Below are 13,203 nucleotides of genomic sequence, written 5' to 3' on the forward strand. Positions count from 1 at the left end.
ATTCTAGACTGGTCCGATTACTTGAGTGTTTGAGATGGGTTACCAAAAAAAGATTACATCTTTGAAAAGCTTGAAACTCCCTAACCTTATTGATGCTTGCTCTTGCTTCTCTGAAGGCCCAAACTAAAGGTTACAGTAGCAGGAAGGTGGTTAAACAGTACTTTTCATTAGAAATGCCTCTTACACAAACAGATTAAAAATGGGAAGTTTTATGCTTTTAGAGAACACAGAAAGTAAAAGAAACATCTTGCAAACAACTTCAAGTTCTAGAAGATAGAATGCTGTGACAGTACCAATTATTGGAGCGAGAGTTTACACTGCAGAGCTAGGCTATTTTTCCAGGTTGACATTGACAGACTCAATGTTGTATCTAGAACGTCTGGCTTTAAGAAAAACGAAGAGACTTACTTAAAGCTAACAGTTGTTGTTATTCTAGGTAAGTTGTAGATAGTGCCTGACCCTCCCAAGTTCAGGTAACCTTGTTGGAGGCTGTGAGAAGTGCTAAGCTGGTTCGTGTTGCGTCTGACGTAGAGCTGAACCTGAGTAGGTGGTCCTGATAAGCCCTGTAATGGGGATAATGGGATGGTGCACTTAGCCTGGCTGCAGGGATGAAAGGCAGCCTGGGATAATGAGAGCCGTATGTGAAGGTCAGAGTGAAGGGAGGAGGGGAGGGGCAGTGGGCAGTTTGAAGAGGGCCAACATGGGGGGGTACCGACAACGCTCTACGCTAAATTCGGAGGGCGGGCTACGTAATAAGCTAAATTCAGAAAGCCTCCCTACGCTCTACGCTAAATTCAGAAAGCCCCCCTACGCTCTACGCTAAATTATGGAGTGGTCGGCAACGCTCTACGTTACATTAAAACGGCCAATTACGCTCTACGTAAAAGGGGCATGCAGGCCCTCGGAGATGGAGGTTGACCAGGGCAAGAATCATCAGGGGCAGACCGTTGTTGACACTTTGTCATCCATCTAGAAAGTTTCTGCCTCTAGTTATACCCAGCTTATGACACTTGTTGGAACTAGATAAAGGATTGACTCCCAGAAAATGGACACAGCTACCCCCACATCTGGTCGATATCAGGACTTGTATCTGCAGAACAGGGATTAGTCCTTAGGCCATATCTAGGTAATTGACTCAGGATAGATTAGATACAGTGAGGGGTAGATTGTTTGTCTGGGTTAGGCGCACTTTAGACCTACAATGTTATAAGGTCGTACGATCATCGTCGTAGGCGACGGTTTTCTTTAGACACACGGTCAGGAAATATCATGGGACCCCCGCGGCGCAGAATTCCATTGATGTGCACGTGTGACTCAAAGTGAACTCTTGCGCTCAAATTCAAAATGGCGGGGGAACCGCTTGTTTTCGTCAAAAGATGAAGCTTTTACTGACTTTGCAACAACTGTTGCCCTGCAGATGAGACGTTGAGAACGGTGCTCAACAAAGAAAGAGATTGAGGCTCGTACAGAGACGGACGGGATTTAACCCGAGTTCGTGGCCGCCGCCGGGGATGTCCCGGGGATCGAGGAATAGGGGCATACTAGAGAAGTAGCCACTGGTAGCAGGGCGTCGCGCCGGAATACTAGTAACCGGTTTCGGATGAGAAAAATATGTTTCCATTGCTAACTGCATGCATATTTACAAAGAAAACGATAGAAACTTTCCTTCCCGGACAGGAAACAGCACGCTGTAGGCTTATTAGCATATCACCCACTTCCGTCGCCGGCGACGATTCTTCTTTAGACGAGAAAAACACAGCCACAGGCCCCCCCGCTGAACGTCGTGCGACTGGGTCCGAGGTGGTCGCACGACATTTCGAGGATTTCCCGTTTATTGCCGTCGTACGATTGTTTTGATCGTCTTTAGACGGCCAAAAAATACCGTCGCCGGCGACGTCGCCCACGACGATGATCGCACGACTCTAAAATGTCGTAGGTGTAAAGAGGCCCTTAGTTAGGTTAGTGGCTTGGCTGTATGAGAATGATTTTCCGCTCCATTGCCTTTTGTTTACCAACTTTTCACTTGCTTATCTTTCCCATTATCTACATCAGCCTGTGGGATGCAGGAAGAAGAGTATTGGAACATTGAGTTTTAACCTTCTCCCTGCTGCCCTACCCCATAACCAATAAAGAACTAGAGTTAAGTATTTGTGCTACATATACTTCAGGTTCTCTATGTTATTTTAGCGATTACAGGGTCTTTTTATAAATATGAATTGTTTTTCTTTTTATTTGAGTTGAATGTGTGATAGTTGTGTGCCGATTTGTTAAGAATAGAGAGAACGCCAGCGACCCCAAAAAACACCCCTCCCAATAAAATGGTATCACGGTATGGCGACCCTGTGACGTCACAATTCAAGATGGCGGCCACCACACATGCCAACGGATCCAAGATTCCAACAAAGGTTTTGCTACGCAAACCTGTAATTTGTGGCCAAATAAGTACTTCAGAGTGGTATACTATACATATGTGGCATATTAACTTCTTCATAGCATTAAGTTTCAGTTAACAGCAGGAAGGTTTAAGACATTTTTGTGTGTTTCCTTGTCAGACTAAGAGAGTCCAGACAAACTGATGTGTGAAGTTGAACCCACTTCCACCTGCAGTGTGGTAAATCAGCCTTATCACAGCCATGGATTAGGATGTATGAGTATAGAGATCTGCAGATCTGAAGAGGGGACTCATTACTGGTGCTGATGTGTGATAAGTACAACTGTGTGAGGTCTGGTCTCACCCTGTACTGTAAGGTCAGCCAGGGATAGAAGGTATAATGGGATAAAGCTGTCCTGTTCAATATCACCTATCCTGTGATGTACAGTGGTAGACAAGGCAATTATCATAGGGTTTCGGAATAAAAACTGCAAGGGATTATAGGATCGGAACTTCGGAAGATAGAAGATCACCTAGCCAATTACCTAGTCCAATTGATACCTGACTTTTCTGTCCTCCTTCTGTATATTGGATATAACAGGGTCTCTTGTTGCCTAGCAACTGATGATGCTGTCTGTGTTTGTATTTCTGGTGGATGTATGGACACACGTACAGATATTTTGCATGCTTTCCCAGCCTTGAAAAGTGCTGCCAGGTAGAGTTGTAGTTCATCCTGTCTGTTGTCATCACCAGGGACTAGACAGAAGACCGGATGGATCTTGAACTCCACAAGCAATATTCCAACTATGTCAGGCCCATAGGCAGGTATGGGACCCCCCTCCCACACTCATCAGGAGCAGTGCCAGGAAAGTTCTGGGAGGACGATATCCTGCTAATCTGAGAGTTCCTACATGTTCCTTTTCTGTAAGGCATAGGCAGCCTATTTTGATTTCCTGTGATTTTTTCTTATTCACATAATTTGTAGGGAGGCAACCAAATTTTGCGTACATCATTGACTTCCTTGACTTGAGCGTAATACAGGGGGGGTTCTGCTGAGTAAAGGGTAAAGCCCCCCCATGTAGACCCTCATTCAAGGTTATTGGAACGTTTAAGTAGAATTTTTTCCCAATATTTCTTCCTAAGTGTCTTCAACTTCCTTATGATGTAAATTTTCTTTCTATTGAATCCCTGGTGCTGCAAATTTAAAGCTTATTTCACACCTCAACTTTTTGCTTCTTGGCCAAGTGTTCTTCTGATGCAACATGTCTGAAAAAAGTCTCCTTTCCTGTGACTCAAGATTGAACAGAACCAACAGAAAATCAATCAATGTGTTAAGAGAGCTTAGGTTAATCTGTTTCCAGGTTCCACTATGAAATCTCCACCCTCCGTCATAACAAACTGCTTTTTACATTCCTGCCCTCCCCCAAGACTTAAGCCCCAGGAAAAGTTCAGCATACACTAGGACATACATACTGCAGTTATCCCGTCATTTAGAGTCGGCAATATCCACAGTACATTCAGGTGGTTTATATTTCCACCACTGTGTCTTTTGTTCCCCTACCAGGGAGATTTCCCTAATCCTGTAAGGTGGTGACAAGGTTGATCAGGTGTTGGGGTGGCCGAAAGGGCAAGTAGAGACACCTGGAGCCAGGTGCAAATGGACTGGAACCGCTCGGAACCGCCTTAATATAGAAACTCTGAATTTGGCAACCAGGTAGAGAAAAACAACATCTATGGTTACTGTGGCTCGTGAAAAACACATCCAGTAGTAGAAGATTAGGCGGAAATCACACTAACCTGTGTATTCCTTTTTTTCTACATGTACATGTAGAAAGTAAAAGCTATATTTGTTTGTTTGTACTGCATACTCAGTAACTAGATATTAAAAAAAACGCTTCGTACTGAAGAGTACAAGCTCCAAATCTGATTTGATCCACTGTGACTCACACCGGGATAGACCCCTACTCTTTTTTCGATGAGTGTGGGGGGGCTCTTTAACATGCTCGAGGAGTGACTCTCCTCAGACCTATCCAAGGGATCTCCCTAGCTGAAGCTAGTTACTTACATGTTGTATTCACGCCTGAGTCAAGTGAGGAAATTGGTGTAAAGTGCCTTTCTCAAAGGCACAAAATCGGGACAAGTCAGGGATTCCAACCCAGTACCTTTGCTTCAGGTCCTGAGTCAACAACCCTAACCACAAGGCCATTGTGCTACCACCGTGTTCAAATGTTCAGTGATGTTTAAAGTTGACATCAACTTTCACAAACTGAGAGCTCTGTAAAAGTTAGTGGGGTCGTGTGGCGCAACGGCAGAGCGTTCGGCTCAGAACCAAGAGGTTCCGAGTTTGAATCCTGTTGAATCTTGTGCCCTTGGGAAAGGCACTTTACACGGCTTTCCTCACTCCACCCAGGTGTGAATGGGTACCTGGCTTCGGTTGGGGAAGGTTGTATTGAGGTCACCTGCTGGCGCCGAAAGGCAGCCGCCCAGACCCTTGCGACAAATCCACAAAATGCAAGTGTGGATTGATTAGGTATATGTTGTGTATTATGTGAAACATGTAAACCCTGCCTCAATTCAGCGCTAGAAAGGCTGCAATTGCGGGTAATTTCTGACCAATAAAACCATTAAAGTTGAGTTGGTTCCAGGGGGCATCAGAGGAATACATGAGGTACATCATGTTGACATTTCAACCAGCCATTGGTGGCCTGTCTGGTCCAGCCCAGTCAGGCAGGTAGCAGCAAAATGTAAAGGGCACCAAAGTGGTGAAAGCAGGTTGATAGGAATCTTCACATGTGGTTGCCTTCCTTTGTCCTGGGTGAGACCAGGCACGCTCAGTGCTGGTCAGTTTGCTGCAGCCTTGGCTCTTATCTTGTCTTTGGTACCGACCCATTATGGAGGGTGCAAAGGTGATGACATTTCCCGAAACAAGAGAAGACATCAGAAAACAGACTATCCACACGTCTGTCAACATCCCAACATCATCCATCTACAAGGCTCTCCACTGGACTATCTTAACTTACCGCAGAATCTTGTTCGTGGTGATAAAACAGACATGCTTCACGGCTACCTCCTGCAAAAAGTCAACATGTCTTTTAGCCTGTTCCCTGCATGTGTAGTCTTTTGGTACCAAAGGTATATTGGTTACAGGGTTAGAACTTAGAAAGCAGAGAGAAGGTTGAAGTTATCAAGTTTCCAGCATTTTGAATCTCCTACTAGTACTAGTCCTAATTATAGATGTGCAAATGGAAAATTTTAGTTGTGGACAGCTTCATTCCTCTTCTTAGCAGCTACATGTATATTCCCCAGCAGCTAGTGCTTCTTTGTCACAGCAAGTAGCCAGCTTCTAAAAGATGTGATTATTTTCCCTGCATATCTGCTTGGAGATGATCATCATTGAGAAGTAGTTAAGCCCCCGTCACAAATAAGAAATTCAGCTCGGCCGACGTGTTGGCGAGCTTCAAATGTGCATTTTCGGCCGAAGTATGACCAACGTCCTGTCGATTACGTGGGCTTCGGGCGATTTTTAGAAATCAAAGTTGATCCAAATACTGGCCTTTTACCAGGTTAGTCGATTCTGACTTCGTCCATGTCCAAGAGATGGTACCATCTCATGGGGGATTTTTAGTGTTCGATGGATGTCACCCGAGATTTTCATTGGAAAATACGGTCGACGCTCGGGCAATTTTTAAATTCGGGCGATCTACAAATTCGGCTGACGCTCACATGAATTGTGATGCCGGCTTTACTAGTACGAGTATTGCGGTCAATGACAGTGTGCCCTGGTGTGATCAGTGTCGCTCACAGACTCGGATCATGGGATAGAACAGTAAAGACTGGGTAGGAAAACCTGAGTCAAAGGTGATGGACTTTAACCATCTCTAGTGATTCCGCAAATCCCACCATCTTTAAGTGTCCTTCTCCAGACTTCTTAAAGGGTCCAACATTACCTTGACACTGCACTACAGTCTGATTAAGGACAAAGAAGGAAGATTATCCGTCCTTTGTTGTTACAGACAGATTAGACCAGACAAGGATGAAAGTTTTCCCCTTAATCTGATTTCTGCCTCTCTCGGGATTATGAGCTCACAGCCGACACCCAAGGTGACAACAGAACTGTGACAATGGCTTATATTCTCCGTCTGTGCTTAACTCTGTTTCACCTGAGTGACAAATAGGTCGGTTCTAAACACGTTCAGAGAATCTGTGCATCCTGGGTGCTTCTGGGAAGGTGTTGATCCATCTGGCAGTTTAGTCTGTTGCTGGGCTCGGTTGGGGTTGCACCCGTCTTTCAGAAGGGATTTAAAATGAGGATCCCATGTCCGAGGAGGTGCCTCAAGTACGTTAAAAGGGAATGGCTAGTAACACCTCTCTGTAAAAATATACCCTGCTACAGAATCAGTAAGGCAAGTTGTGCCACTAGGCACTACATGGTCAACAACAACTGGGATGGTAGATTACAGTGGGTTTAGAGTCAATGTTTGGTCACTCATCTCAAGTGAGGAGGATAACATGCAACCTGTCGGTATGTTCATCACAGTCACACCGCTACCACAACAAACATGCTTTTCACATCACCCAACATACATGTACAATGTAAGCATTTTTTCCTGTATATAATATGTGATAGCTCTTTTCATATGTTTAATATACAACCAAGATGCAGTGATAAAACTAGGAAGCACTCTGTGATCTTGGCCAGCATCTCAGTAATGCATGATTTCTATCTTTTGTCTTCTGTGCAGGAAGGAGATGATGAAGTGTACAGTTCAGGGGACCTATGGTCAGCTGTCTTCCACTGCTGCAGCACAAACAAAGGGCATGGCAGATAAACCTGACTCTACTCCAGGGGAAAAAGTGGTTTGCATCAAACTACTATCCTCAGAATTTCTGTCTGTTGATGTTAATAAGGAATGTCAACTAAGAAATCTTACTCCAAGCTGGAAAGAGTGAATTCAAACTTTCAAGTATGAGATAGAATATTGAAAAAGCTGTTTAATGTGATTTTTACTTGTCAATGTTATATGATTAAACACAGCAGTGGTTTGCTAGAATTGCCACTGATTTATAACATTGCAGATAAGGCAACAATACCAGAGTTACATAATAATGATGAAGTATTGTGAACTATCAAGTAATGAAGCCTATAAATGCAGATACAAGGTAGGCAGTAGCAACTAGGAACGTAAAGTTGACCAATCAAGGACTAATCTAAAAACAAAGGAAGACATGAACACATAACAAGTCATGATTTCATTAGCTGCTATAGTTACATGTAGAGTAGAGTAGACGTAGTGAATCTTACGCAACAAGCTACCTTAGTATGTGAGATGTACTGTCATGGTGGCACTGCAAGAGCTGCTCAAGCCAAATCAAGCAACCAGAGAGAGAGAGCTATGCAGTAAGTACAACACAGCCTCACTACTGTCTCATAGACATTGTCTTAGCTTTGATAGTAATAACTAATAATGCCTTGTGAAGACTTGTATGTAACTCAGTAATTTTCACTATTTGCTCAAGCTGTAAATGTCAATACCTTCTCAAGTGATGAGCTAACTAGTGTTTTACATAGGAAGCAAGGTCAAGCAAGAGCCAAAGATGTGTGTGAGACAGTGTTCGGGCTGATAGTGCCTTAGCTAAGATCCATGGTCATGATGTACAAAGTCTCAGCAGCATATACGGTTGTACACAATTATGTTCCATGATTTTATGGACCTTGAAATTATAAGGTCATGACTCAGACATCAATGATTTGGATATGCAATAGGAATTATTAAGAACTTACAATAGAATGCTGTTGACAGGCAATAGGAATGTAACATCTAATTGATTTGTAAGCTGCTGTGCTCTTCTTTGAAGCTTGAAATACTGTCTATAATTGTATCCTGAGAAATAGCTGCATGATATACCTACCAGAGAGGTCTCCAGAATTGGGCAGTCTTCTTACCGTGCCGGGAATCTTTATCATCCATACCTGGGAAGGCTGGTGAGACCTATTTTATCACAACAACTGCTAAAATTCAGAGTTGCCAGTCCAGAAGTCATCACCCCCTGGGGACGTCACTAATCGCTACAGAAAACCTTCAGCCAGGTGAGGAAATAATCAGGAATACCAGAAGTGCCTTGATGGATGTTGTTCCTTTCTGAGACAAGGAAGTCAAACGATCTCCTTCTGTAACTCAGACAAAACTTCTTCTTGTATAAAATTAAGCAAATGTTAAGAATCTTGTACATACAGACTTGGAGCTGGCTCAATACGGATTTCTTAGATTAGCCAAAGCCACAAATTTTCTCCTTTGCCAAAATAGTATTCATTAACACTGTCTTTTCTGCTAGAAATATGTACATATATATATACATTAGTACTTTATTATGCTTCAAGTCTTCCAAGTGTCTACCTAAACAAAACTTTTAATGCTCTGCTTACCATGTACATGTACTGTAATTATAGTCTTTAGATATGTAGGTTGATGTACTCTATGCTATGGAACTAATAACTTGAAAATGTTGAATTCTTTGGTAAGTGATCTACATACTGACTCAAGGAATGATATCTGCAGTTATACATGTAAAATTGTTGTGATCATTGAAGAACTCACCTTTACTTTGTATACACATGTGTTAGGGTAGATTCCACTGTGATCCAATTCTTCATCTGCTGCATTTGTGTTTCTGTCGTTTTAATGATTTTACACTTTTTCCCTTTCTGAATGGATGATCTGCAAAAATGGGTACAATAAAAAAAAGATTGGAATCACTGTCAGTGAAATGATGATGATGATGCTACTGTCATGAGTTTAGTTTCAATTTGCAAGTTCAGATGTTGCCATCTATTGAACACAAGCCATTATTATACTCCTGTGGATGAGTATCTTTAATGTAGCATAGAGTCCAGCCTTATTAGCTTCCGTCCGTTACCCAAGCTCTGGCAGGCTGGACTCCAGGCTATCTTTAATGTCCTGTACTTCCACATTGTCACCATACCCCCTAGCCATATACATACATCAGAAAACACCTTGCCCTTGTCTGTAACCCAGGAATCCTGACGTGGAATCTTTGTATATCATGTATATACTATGCCTGATTTAAAAGTTTCTGTCTCTCAGACTTCATAGTGCTGTAACATATTACTTACAAAGTGAAGAATTTAAGGAACTAACAATGTATTTTATAGGTAGCAACATATACTGCTGTATATTCTAATCTTAATCTCAAGTTTTGTAACTCTGCACCTTAAACACATTGGACATGCTGTGATGTTCATAGTGACTTTCATTTTGTTGTTGATGTCCTTACCATGATTGTACTAGTAAGTCCCTGTAAGATAGAGAGAGAGGAATTGTTTGACAATTGTACACTTTTATCTGTAAAGTTTTTTATTTTATTTGTGTGACTCGATGTTAACTAAGCAGCAAATGAGAATAAAGTGTGCCATGCACTGCTACTGATGCAAAATGTTGAGTCTTTTGACTTTTTACTTATTTCAGCTTCACTGGTAAGTAGGCAGGATTTAGGGAAGTGGTGTACACTTTTTATAATGACATCTTACATATGATTCTCCCCGCATTCAGCTGTAAGTTATCAGAAATTAAGATACCACCTCACCTGAACCACATTGATGGCACGTTCCTCTTTTAAGACAAAAGAAGTAATGCTATTTGACTAAGCATACACCCCGACCAATGAAACCACGTGAAACACATTGAAACTCAGATTCATATCAGCCATGACGGGACAAATCGCTTTCTAAAAAGATGTTTTCAGATTGACAATTTTGCCACTTTGGAAGTGATTGAATCCGCCCGCGATTTAACGTTTAAAAAAAGACAGTTTCTACTACTTTTCTCTAAACGATTAATCACTTCCAAAGTGGCAAAATTTTCAATTTTCAGCTTCATCTTTTGGAAGCTGAAACCTTCCACCATCTCACTGGCGAGTTTGTTTGGTCAGATGTAGTCGTTAACGCAAGTTAGAAAGCGATTTGTCGGGTCATGGCTGATACGAATCTGAGTTTCAATGCGATTCACGTGGTTTGATTGGTCGGGGTGGCATAGGAAGAGGGAAGAAAGCCACCCCGGACTTCTACCATTGAGACAGGCTCTGATATTGCTACTCTGCCCACATAAACTCAGGCTTATGTTTAGAGGATCAGATGTTCCTGGTGTAGGGACAGAGGAGAAGGATTACTGATATCCCAGACTTTCCATTCCACCCCCGCCTCACAGCTTACCTGCGCCATCAACAGTCCTGCCTTTTAACTCAAGGCAAACAAACACACATTGTCACATTATCCCTTCCTAATAGTGCCCTTTTACTGTCCCTTTTCTCTCAACCTGCTACAAAAACAAGGCGGGATCGGCAGCCCCGATGGTCGGACACTTACCATTGTGTTCTGTCACTCCAGTCAGAGGATGGGGTAGTGTAAACATGTCCGCTGACGCTGGCTGTTCATTCCATGATGGATGACCTGATGTGAATGGTTACCAAGGTGTGGGGGTAATAATGATATCAGAAGTTCAAAGCTTTAGGATCCGCCAGGCGTAACAGGAGCCATGGTTGGAAGGACCTGATGCTGCAACCATGAACTTGGCCTGGTGCACCATCTTCTGCCTCCCTACATGAACAGCCATAGAGCCAAAATCAATGTCAGGGTCCCACTGGAAAAGGTATAATGATAAAGGTATCCTGAGAAAAGAATATCAAAGTTGACAAATCTTTTACGAAGCATAACACACAAGTGTAACTGTATTTTCTCTTCGACTCTTCTCTATAATTATTCGGACGTTCTGAAATGTCTCAGGCCACACAATATGGATAGAGTGCAGCGTTCATTTTCAGAGGAAAAACATTATAGAAAGGTTTCTACTTTTGACAGATAAGTAGGTAAATAATCCATTAGACTGACTGACAGAGAGAGACTCATACCCCAGTAACATGTGTTTTGCAAACGTGGAAGTCACATAAAGCAACCATAGAATGAGAAAATTTCGACTGGTTTTTGATGTGTTTTTAGGCGTTTTTGTTGAGCTTTTTACTTTGTCATATTTTTTTTGTATAGCCGACCCAGCCGAAAACCCTCCTCTGCTTGGGGAGTAGAGAAAATGTCTTGTGACTGCCAAGAAATTGTTGATTGAATGGTTCTTGCTCTCTGTCATTAGACTTGAGGTCTATAAAGTGTGCCATCCTTTAGAACCAGTGTTTGTGCAGCCCTAATGAGGGACCCATGACACTCTCCTCCCCAGACGTGATGATGAACGAGAAGTTCTCTCATTTCCACATGTCTGCGTCGACACTACCAACGGACTCGAGATGTTGAAAGCAGGGTGGGATTAAGGAGCAGTTTGTGCATACAGAATATATTTGCGTATCAGTAGTCAACAATTAGGGGAGCTGTGCAAAGAAACAAGCGAAGCTTTAGGGCAGATAAGCCCGCATGTGGTGTCACAAACTCACCTACAGGTGACACAAACTCACCTATAGTGTGACTTCCAGCTCCACCATGTGACAGGAGTCTATTCCTGATAGGAAAAGTGGAAAACATTCGTCAACACCTCTGGCAACCCATCAAAGATCATCAAACATTGTCTGCGGTTTAGTAGTCTTCTATACACATAATATGTATATACAGTGTGCATGTCTATCAAGTATTGTTGCCAAGAGTATAATGAAGAAAAGTTAGATGGAAGTTATGCTGAGTCTTTTACAAAGAAAAAAAAAACATCCTCTGTGCTGAGTATGATAAATAGTGGTGCTTGATTGGTTGGTTACTTTCATTTGTACCTTTACCAAAGAAAGACCAGAATCTGTAGACAACACCTATTTGATTACATTCTTAAGAAGAAAAGAAAAAGAAATCTGCAACAGAAAAGCAGTAGGCACCAGGAATCAGTTGCAAATATTCCACATGTGAAACAATCATTCTAACTTACAGTAATAAGTTTTGATTGTACAAAGGATGATAACTGTTATAAGGGCCAGTAAGAAGGTCACCTGTGTGGTGATAGGAGATACATAATATCCTTTTGACTCTGTTTTTAAGTACAAGACGTGATGTACCAAGTCTTTGTCAGATAAAGACTCATTACGACGGTCCTGCTTAAGATATTACCTCCTCGTATAAGTGAACTTGACAAAACAAGAGCTTCAGACGTGATCGCGACAAAGTAGTCCTGGCAGCGGTGAATGGGTTTACGCAGACGTCGCTCTCCAATGACAGGACTAACGGGGGTAGATCCGATAAGAACACAGCCTAAGCACACAACCTCCTAAAAATACAGGCCGTCCCATTGATTAGAAGTCGACCACACCACGCTGTAAGTCTGCCATGACGCAACATGCAGAAGGGTCACTCAGCATCCTACATCTACTTTACATGCAGACACGCTCGCTGCCTTCCGTTAGCTTTCCAAGAGGACAAAAGTAAACTAGCGGGGAGGAGATTTAATTTCATGGGGGTCCGAGGGCTGCGCTGTAGGTGTTCCAACATCTCTTTGACATCACATACATGTATAGGATGAACATAAAGTACATGTATGATGAAAAGTAATAAACAGTCAAGAGTGTAGAATGAAGCAGAGTGAAATCGTCACTAAAAGTATGAAAACATCCGAGAAGTTTGGGAAGATGAAGGTCTTAAGTGCTATCTGGTGTGATCTTCTTAAGTAAGCTGTGGTCACAATCAGTTGCCTCTGTTTTGTTTTGCTCTCTCCCCGCCACAGGAAGTGTACACCGCTTTACACTGTTGTACACTGTGTGGTTTGGTGTTCGGGACAAACCTAAGGCCAGGGGAGCATCTCACCAACTCTACGGTAACAGACATGACTAACACAACATCA

At 42.5% G+C, this 13,203-nt stretch overlaps 1 protein-coding gene and 1 long non-coding RNA gene across 5 annotated transcripts in view; one reads left to right on the top strand and one right to left on the bottom strand.

The window, feature by feature from the left end:
- The window catches only part of LOC136439804 (ATP-sensitive inward rectifier potassium channel 12-like), a 61,733-nt gene extending 53,993 nt beyond the window's left edge, over positions 1-7,740 (top strand). For all 4 annotated transcript variants that reach the window (XM_066435400.1, XM_066435399.1, XM_066435401.1 and 1 more), the window contains one exon: positions 7,114-7,740. The gene's annotated coding sequence lies outside the window, so the exon portion shown is untranslated. The remainder of the gene's footprint in view (positions 1-7,113) is intronic.
- Positions 7,741-8,331: 591 nt separating this feature from the next.
- Positions 8,332-11,936, bottom strand: LOC136439806 (uncharacterized). Its single transcript, XR_010756578.1, has 3 exons — positions 11,843-11,936; positions 10,752-10,982; positions 8,332-9,087 (listed from the first exon to the last, which is right to left on the bottom strand). It is a non-coding gene; the product is annotated as an uncharacterized lncRNA (long non-coding RNA).
- Positions 11,937-13,203: the final 1,267 nt, after the last annotated feature.

This window comes from Branchiostoma lanceolatum, chromosome 8, assembly GCF_035083965.1.
Source record: "Branchiostoma lanceolatum isolate klBraLanc5 chromosome 8, klBraLanc5.hap2, whole genome shotgun sequence".
Classification (NCBI taxonomy): Eukaryota; Metazoa; Chordata; class Leptocardii; order Amphioxiformes; family Branchiostomatidae; genus Branchiostoma; species Branchiostoma lanceolatum.